Raw genomic sequence first — 9006 nt, 5'->3', positions numbered from 1 at the left:
TATATTTACGGATATTCAAAACTTTCGGCTCCACGAAGGCAATGAAAACAATTGCCCAACTTTATCTGCTAAATAGAAAGTCACTGGATCATTAAAAACAAAATTCTATTCTATAAAAACAGACATAAGATACAGCTGTCCTGGGGACAGAAAGAAACAAACAACAAAAAAAACTACAAATAATACACAACAAATGCATGACAAAGGCATTCAACTCCCTGATGATATGTCAGGGACCACACACTGTACCACAGCGCACGCATACTATACATACGAGCATTCCTAAAACTCGACAGTGAAATATTCTTCACAACTTCTGCAGCAAATCCACCTAACCCAACCAGCTAATATGCCAAAACAGTTCTCAAAATATCTAAAAATGGAAAAGACCCAAATTCATCCTTGCAAATTTTGCACTACCAGCCGCTACAAACTTAGAAAGAACAGGTCGTGCTCCTACAATACACTTTCCTGTCTCACTATCACCAAGACAGACAAAGTGTTGAAAGTGCAGGCTCAATTCATCAACTAAAGTACTATTGAATTTAACCGTTTTAACAGTCGATATTTCTGAGAAGGGAAATCTCTCACTGTCATTGTCAATTGCAAAAGATCCTCCCTTTTGTAGTTTGGTTATAATAATACATACATACATACATCTTCAGGGTGTATGTATGTATGTATGTATGTATTATGTATGTATGTGGACCTTTCCTAATTGGGTTGTGGGACAACAGCTGCAAGAGGAACTTCCAATGGTCACGATCCTTTGCCACCAAGCTTAGGTGTTCTGGTGGGATTCCCAAACGTGTCCACCCAAGGTTTTGGATATAATCTATCAAGCGAGTCCTTGGCCTTCCATGTGGCCTCCAACCTGGAGGCCCTCCCATCTGGCTTGGCAAAGAGGGCTTGCTGAGGAAGCCTCTCTTGTGGCATTCTGACCAGGTGCCCATACCAACGTAACTGTGATCTCTCATCAAGGAGAAGCAGCGGTTGAGTATTGAGGGTTTCCGCGAATTGCAGAGCTTCTGACACTGTCGAGTCTTATCAGCCCTGCAACCCCTCGAAGGAACCTCATTTCAGCCGCTTGGATTCGTGTCTGCATTCTTTCGGTCATTACCCAACTCTCATGACCATAGGTGAGGATGGGGACATAGACTGTATTGACGACAGCCAGCTTTGCCTTCTGGACTAACTTCTGCTTCAATACTACCGAACGGCCAAGCTCCCGTAATATTGAGCTTGCTAAGCCAATTCGAGTATCTAGCTCTATGTCCAATTTTACATCTTTCGTGAATATGGACCCAAGGTATTTAAACTTCTCCACCTGCCTCATTGAGACTGCACTTACAAGTAGAGTGCACTGGGATGGTTGTCTTGAGACCACAAATGTTTCAGTTTTGGCCACGCTGATCTTCATTCCGGTGCCTGCACAAACAGCTACAAACCTATACAGGGTCCGCTGGAGGTCATCTGTGGAAGAGCTAAGCAGAACTAGGTTATCTGCAAAAAGCTGACGTCCAATGCTACATCTTCCAATTCTGACACACTCACTGCCTCGGCTGTTCCTATCAATCCCCAGTCAATAAATATTATGAAAGGAGGGGTGACAGAACACACCCTTGGTGCAGGCCAAGGGAGACTGTGAAAGGTTCGGACTTTGTGCTGTTTACCCTGACACAGAACTCTGGGCATTCATACAGGGACTTGATGGCAGCTAATAGTTGGCCATCCACTCCATACTCCTGTACTACTTGCTTAAGCTTATCCTGAGGAACCCGGGCATATGCTACACATGTTTTATAGACTTGGAGAAGTCCACAAAACATGTGTAAATATTCTTGGCATATTCCCAAGATTTCTCAAAGACTTCCCTTAAAGTGAAGATTTGGTCAGTTGTGTTTCTACCAGGACGAAAGCCACATTGTTCTTCCTGGAACTTTGACTCAACTATTCTCCTACACCGTCTTTCCAAGCACCTGACATACACTTTCCCAGGCAGGCTGAGCAGAGAGATGCCACGATAGTTATTGCAATCCTTCTGGTCTCCCTTTTTGAAGACTGGTATTATTATGCCTGTCAGCCATTGCTTTGGTGCTCTCCCAGATATCCATGCAGCCTAACACACTCGAGTCAGTTAGAGAACATCGTCTCGATTTAAGGCTTTTAGCATTTCAGGACGAATTTCATCATCGCCAGCAGCCTTGCCCGATTTTAGCGATTTAATTGCTAAATGGACCTCTTCTGCTGTGAGAATAATCATTGCCCGATCTGCACCTCTTGGATGTTTACAACTGCTGCGCCACCCGGGTTACGAAGACTCTCAAATTATTCCCTCCATCTGTGGAGGATATCCTTCTCGGTTGTTAAATGTGCACCATCAGAGGCCTTAATTGCCCTTGCTGTGCACGATTTCCTCCCTCAAAGGCGGCGGATGGTCTGCCAGAATACTTTGTTTGCATTTGCATAGGATAAGTCTAATCTTTCTCCAAAGGATTCCCAAGCCTTCTGCTTTGCTGTCTTTACTGCCTCAGCAGCAGCTTTTCATGCCTCAGCATACCGTAAACGCATCTCAGGTGACCTGACCCTAAGCCATGTTAGGTAGGACTCCTTTTTTGCCTGGACAGTTTTCTGGACTTCTTTGTTCCACCAAGGTGTCCTTTTCTCACTGCCCGTTGCGACGCCGAGCTGCTTTCTGCCACAGCATGAGAGTGCAGAGGCAGTGACAGCTATTGTGAACAGCATGCACTCCTCCTCAGCATCTGCAGAATGCTTGGGAATCTCTTTGAACCTGGAGGAAATGTCATCTTCAAAATTCTTCCTCACAGCCTCATTTTCCAATGTCTCACATTTCACGCGGTATAACTGCTTAGGCCTACCAGCGTGTTCACTGGTTTCAGAAACAGTAGAGTGCACACAACAAGGTGGTGGTCAGTTGACAGTTCTGCCCCTCTTCTCAGACGAACGTCCAATACTGAGGAAAATAGTCTGCTGAGACTATAAAGAAGTCAGTCAGAGACCTTTGTTCTAGTGTATCCCTGTACCAGGTATACTTCTGGACTTCTCGGTTCTGGAAGGAGGTATTCATTATGGACAAGCTGTTAGTACAGCAGACGTCCAATAATTTCAACCCATTCGCGTTAAGGTCAGGGGCGCCGTTCCTTTCAGTCCCACCCCTCCATGTCTGGTCATCTGTTCCAAAATGTGCATTGAAGTCACCCATTAGCAGGACTGATTCCATGTCTGCCACCCTGTCAAAAGCAGCATCCACTTCCTCTAGGAAGGCTGAGTATTCTGACTCCAGATTAGGTGCAGAGGCTTGCACCACAGCCAAATCATGATTTTTCATCTGAAGCCTTAACACATACCTATCCCCCCCAAATGGGATCCACTCATCAACACAGTATGTCAGTGGGGGGCTTGTGAGTATACCCACACCCACCTGAGCAGACATTGTCGGGCTCACACCAGAGTATTAGAGCTTCCACCCCTTATCCAGGTCGACAGTTACAGGGCCTCTCTTCTTGGTCGAAGAAAGCCCGACTAAATCTAGCCGGTAGCGCTTGGCTTCCTCGACCAATTCCAACTCCTTCCCTGTCACAGAGAAGATGTTCCAGTTTCCTAAAGCCATAGTCTGGTGCCGTTGTCGTTGCCATTTCCGTCCTTTTGCAGAACCATTTCTTTGCGCTACCACTAAACACCTCCCCAAACGGGTAGTGAGCCCATTGATGGAGTTTCCTCTAGCAAAGTGCTGAGGAGTGGTGTCTAAGGTAGACTGTAACATATTTGTCGAACGGGTCCATCTGCCTAAAACCCGAACGGGTCCCTTGGTAACCCGCGCAACGGACGATGTGGTATGAACATTTTTTGATGGCCTGATCATGTTACAGTGTTTGATAATGTCCTGTTAGCACAAAACGAAATGACATAGCAAAATAGGAAATATTCCCCTCGAATACTCTAATAGTATTCGGGGGAAGGAGCAAGAAGAGAAGAAAGAAAAATGCAAGGGAGGAAGAGGAGGGACCAGTCTACAGATAATATAACAGATGTATATTATATGAAGTAAGGCATGGTCCAGCATCACGTACCTCGGGTTTGCCACGCCCATTCTCACTAAAGTGAGCCCCTGAGGCTATAATAATACGCAGAAATATTCAAAATGATATAAAGAAATCCTTCACATTTAGTGGATGTTAGAATTCTCTTAAGTTTTTTTCGAATGAAAAAAAAAAGGGGCAAAACAGAATTATGACTACAGTACAATCGTTACTATGAGATATTACAAAACGCACATTTTATTGAACGTTTATGGTAATTTCCTCACTAAATTTATATTATCAATAATATTGCTACTAAGCGAACAACATTTTCAATTTGATTTTAAGTGTAATTTATTGTGGGACAATAAATTACACTTAAAATGAATAATGAAAAGAAAATGGTTAAATGGACCAGGACCATTTTGTTCTATTAAAACTCTAGCGATTGAGATATTATTGTAACTGTTGTCTTAATAATAAATAAATAATTAGCTAACGCATTTTATTCTCTTATAGGGAGTAGTTGAAACGTTTCAATCCTATCTAGCTTTTTGGAGACTGAGTGAACCGTTCTTCCCTTCTCCATCGGTAGCAATCAGAGATTGCTGGCCCATGACTATCAGTATTTATAAGTGGCAACCGATGGAAAGACGGGCAAACAAGTGCTGTCAATTCTTGGTACTTAACCCCTAATATGTTAGTGTGCAAATCATCTGGGTTCTACGGTCTATTTTCTTGAGTTGACTGGATAAAAAACCTGAGTTTATCGGAGAAAAAACCCACTTGCCTGAGAGCCAGAGAACGACTATCTCGGAAATTGGTCAAAAGATACTCTTTGAAAAAGTTCCACCATTCAGCGACTAGACTTGAACTAAAGTCTATTCTTCAGGCAGTCTAGTGCAAAGGATGCAAGCACCACTTCATTGAGCTACATAGGTTTCAATAGTTGTATTTTCTCTCAGAATAAAAATAAATCCCATAGTGCCTTTTGTTCCCTGAAAGATGCCAGCCAGGCCATTTTAGCGTAGCTTTTAAACATTTTTGGCAGCCAAGTTTCACCCTTATCCATCACCAATAGCTGATTAAGGCTATTATTAATTTTATAAAAATCTGGGTAGTAGAATATGGCAGGTACCTGCCATACTCTTTTCTCAGATGCTTACTACCTGCCACACTATCTGAATGCCCTTAATTTTAGCACTATATATGTATGATAATATAGCATGAAATAGAATGAGTTCTACTGTCAATTTTTCTTCCATTGTGCCTATAGCGGCAACCAGTTTCATATTTTGTCCTGTTGACCTCGACCTCACACCACATTGACTCATAAGTACTGCAATCTGCCTGACTGACTCCTCTTCGTGTTGGCTGCGATTCATCTGCTATCATTAGCAGCACCCTATACCCCTGTCCTTTCTACTCTATCCTCCTTGAAAATAGTAAATTAATCATATTCTATCTCTAACTGCATCATCACATGCCTATAACCTTATCCTGATGCTTCTAGCATTAGTATATAGAAAGCTATGCCCCAACCATCTTTACATTCTGAATTGACTCTCACATTCGATATTCTTGCCTGAGAGACTAGATTTTGCATTTTTTTTTTTTGGTTCATTCACTCACTCGTTCGCTTCACGGGTGCATTCACACAAATACACACACTCTCGTCTGCACCAGCCCTAATTTCATCAGTTTTCCTGACTTTGTGCTTCCACACTCTCGGTGAACATAGACTTCTAGACACCTAATTGTAGTGTATGAAATGCCAACAACTCCTCCTTCTGGTAAATCATGAGACAATAATGAAGTGAACCTGATAGAGAGGGGGAGAGATACAACTGATTGATTATCTTCATTCTTTCTAATCCTGAAACAAATTAATCCGGTAATGCCTTTTATTGCCTACAGGGAATAGAGCAGGCCGTTTTAGCCATATCTAATTTTTGAAGACTAAAGAAGCAGTTCACATCCACTGGTAGCCAATCAGAGATAGCTGGCCCAAGACTATCACTTATTACAGTATAAGCTGCATCTGGTGCAGAAAGCAGCTGACAAGTACCGCTATCTTGTGGTGCCTAATGCTAACACTGCATTTACTATTTGAAATAATGTGAGTTCTACGTCAATATTCTTCAGTTTTGCAGGAAGAAAAACTTTGAATTTATGGGAGAAAACACCTACTTGCCCATGCAAGAGATCGACTAACTAGGGAGTCAGTTTAAAATGGCTAAGAAAAAGTTCCTCTAGTCAGCGACTAGATTGAACTTCGGTCGCGATTCTTTGAATGGTCTAGCACTTTGGCCACACACACACTCCACTTCCACGGAGCTATTCATGTTGAGAAAACTGTGACCTTTCTTTTCTTGTCACTATCGGGATAAAGACGTAATTTTGAATAAAAACGTGCATAAAAAGGATACACGTTTTTATTCAAAAATTTTATTTCTGCAGATGTAATTTATTAACAGGCCTGTGTAACCCTGATTAAATTCCGTTTTGCATCCATAGCGCTATGCTACTGGAAGATTATCTTTACTAGAGGAATTTTTCTAAGTCTTTCTTCGACCTGTTCACGAATTGCTCGATCACTTGCTAATGCAATTAGGGCTTTTTCTCCATTGATACTCTGTTTTTTAATGTTGCTACTCAAGAAAAATTGATCTCAGAACTCGTACTATTTCAGACAGTCGTTTATAGAATTAGTGTTACGGACCACGAAATTGCGACAGTTGTCTGCATACTCTTGTCCTGGATTTCTATTAATATCATCGATGATATTGGGTGGGCTATGTCTGATTGGTGAAAGGCATAGATTGTCTGTTTCCAAAAAGTTAGCAAGGGCAAAATGGGCTCACATTTCAGTTTCCCATGCAGGGAGTAAAAGACGTTGACAGATTTATTTATTTAATTTAGAAAAGACGGATTTTTTTTAATGCATGGCTCCCAAGAAAAGAAAACATTTAACTGTTATAATACATGTAGGAAAATTAAATAGAAACCTAGTTGGACATGAGTTTTGTTTCTGGGACTATCCAGAAAAATGTGGGAGGATTGGTCACCTTATGATAAAAGCTCATCAGTTTTGGGGAGAGGAAGATAACCTAATCTTTTAGCTAATTGTGTTCCATAAATATTTCATAACTGAACTACAGATTATAATTATCATAATTATTATTATTATTATCATTGATATAATTGATACACAGTCAAAACAAGATATCATATAAACAAAAATTTGACTGGTGATACAGAACAATTCAGATTCTACCCAAGAATCTAAGAATAGTCCCGTCAGGTAGCGTCATAATATAAGGACTGTTCCAAATGCTGGTTTTTGTAGGTCATATGGGGGGTAACTTCGTTGATGTTTAATTGCTGTAAATAGTTGGATAGCTTCTTTGAAATTGTGCCAGAACAATCTTTGAAATTGTGATACAGAACAATTCAGATTCTACCCAAGAATCTAAGAATAGTCCCGTCAGGTAGCGTCATAATATAAGGACTGTTCCAAATGCTGGTTTTTGTAGGTCATATGGGGGGTCACTTCGTTGATGTTTAATTGCTGTAAATAGTTGGATAGCTTCTTTGAAATTGTGTCAAATGCACAGCAGATAACTATTGGGATAACTTTAGTGGGTTTGAGCCACAGCCTGCCGACTTCGATTGCCAGATCTCGATATTTATTAATTTTTTCCAGTTCTTTGTTGTTAATGTTGTTATTACTGGGTACTGCGATAGTGATAATCCAAATCTGTCGTTGTTCGATAATTGTGATGTCAGGTCTATTGTGTTCCAAATGCCGATCCGTTTATATTCGAAAATCCCAGAGAATTTTTGCTGTTTCTTTTTCTAATATTGTCTCTATTTTATGATGCCACCAATTATAAGATGTAGGAAAGCCATATTTTTTGCATACCTCAATGAATTATTTTGGTCACTTGATCATGGGGGTATTTAAAATCAGTTTGAGCTATTTTGCTGCAGGCACTGATTAGATGTTCTATAGTCTCATCTTTCTGATCGCATAAGGCCAGCAAAAGGTTGATCGATTGGAAGAGCCTCTGCTACTAATGGCTTGCAAAAAGTTAAGCAAGTTTGAGCTCGATTAGTAGTTGGAAGGCGATAATCGTTCGATGCTGTTGGCACACTCTCCCTCGATGAGTCTTTGGATTCCCTAGAGGTATCATAATAATCTGCATTTGCTGTTACTATTGATGGTCGAAATTTTTGCTTTGATTAAATTAGTTTGTTATGCATGTTCTTGAGCTACTAGAATAAATACTTTAATGCATCCATATTGTAGCCATTGCCACGTCTTGTTCACGTCAATGTTGTCCTCAGTATCTCGAGAAATTGGCCATGCAAGGGTTTATTTTTCCAGCTTACATATCGGTTATTTTGTTGTTCCTTTTTCTAATCGGATTTGTTTCCTGTTGCTTTTAGAAGGCCGTCTTGTGTAATTGCTTGAAGCATTGGCTCAGAGCTATTGTCGATGTAACTTCTTAAACTAATTTCTTCTTCTTCTTCCACATTCTGTCTCACTTGCAGCAGACCCCATCCACCTATTCTCCTTGGTTGGTACATCCGGTCAACATCACCTCGTGGATGTAATGCATGATGCACAGTCATTAGTTTTCTAGTCCAGTTTGTCCAGGTCTTCTTTTGTTCAATCTATTATGCCAGCTATGTATCGGATCACTGGCATAGCCCAAGAATTCATTGTTCTAATTGTGTTTAATCCCATTTAGTTTTGTTTTCAGAATATTTGTAACTCTTTTGGTATATTTGCTGCCTGTTGTTTAACTTTCGAGTGGAGAATATCATTGGCTCCTAATATTCCTAGGTATTTATAGTGTTTGTCAGCTGAAATTGTTTTATATATTTCTCTTGAAAATCTCAAAATTAAAACCGCTAGTGTCATTAATTTTTCCTCCTTTAATAGATAAAATTGCACATT

This window comes from Typopeltis vanoorti, chromosome 2, assembly GCF_054136105.1.
Source record: "Typopeltis vanoorti isolate ZY-2024b chromosome 2, IOZ_Tvanoo_1.0, whole genome shotgun sequence".
Taxonomy (NCBI): Eukaryota; Metazoa; Arthropoda; class Arachnida; order Uropygi; family Thelyphonidae; genus Typopeltis; species Typopeltis vanoorti.
This window is presented reverse-complemented; position numbering follows the sequence as displayed.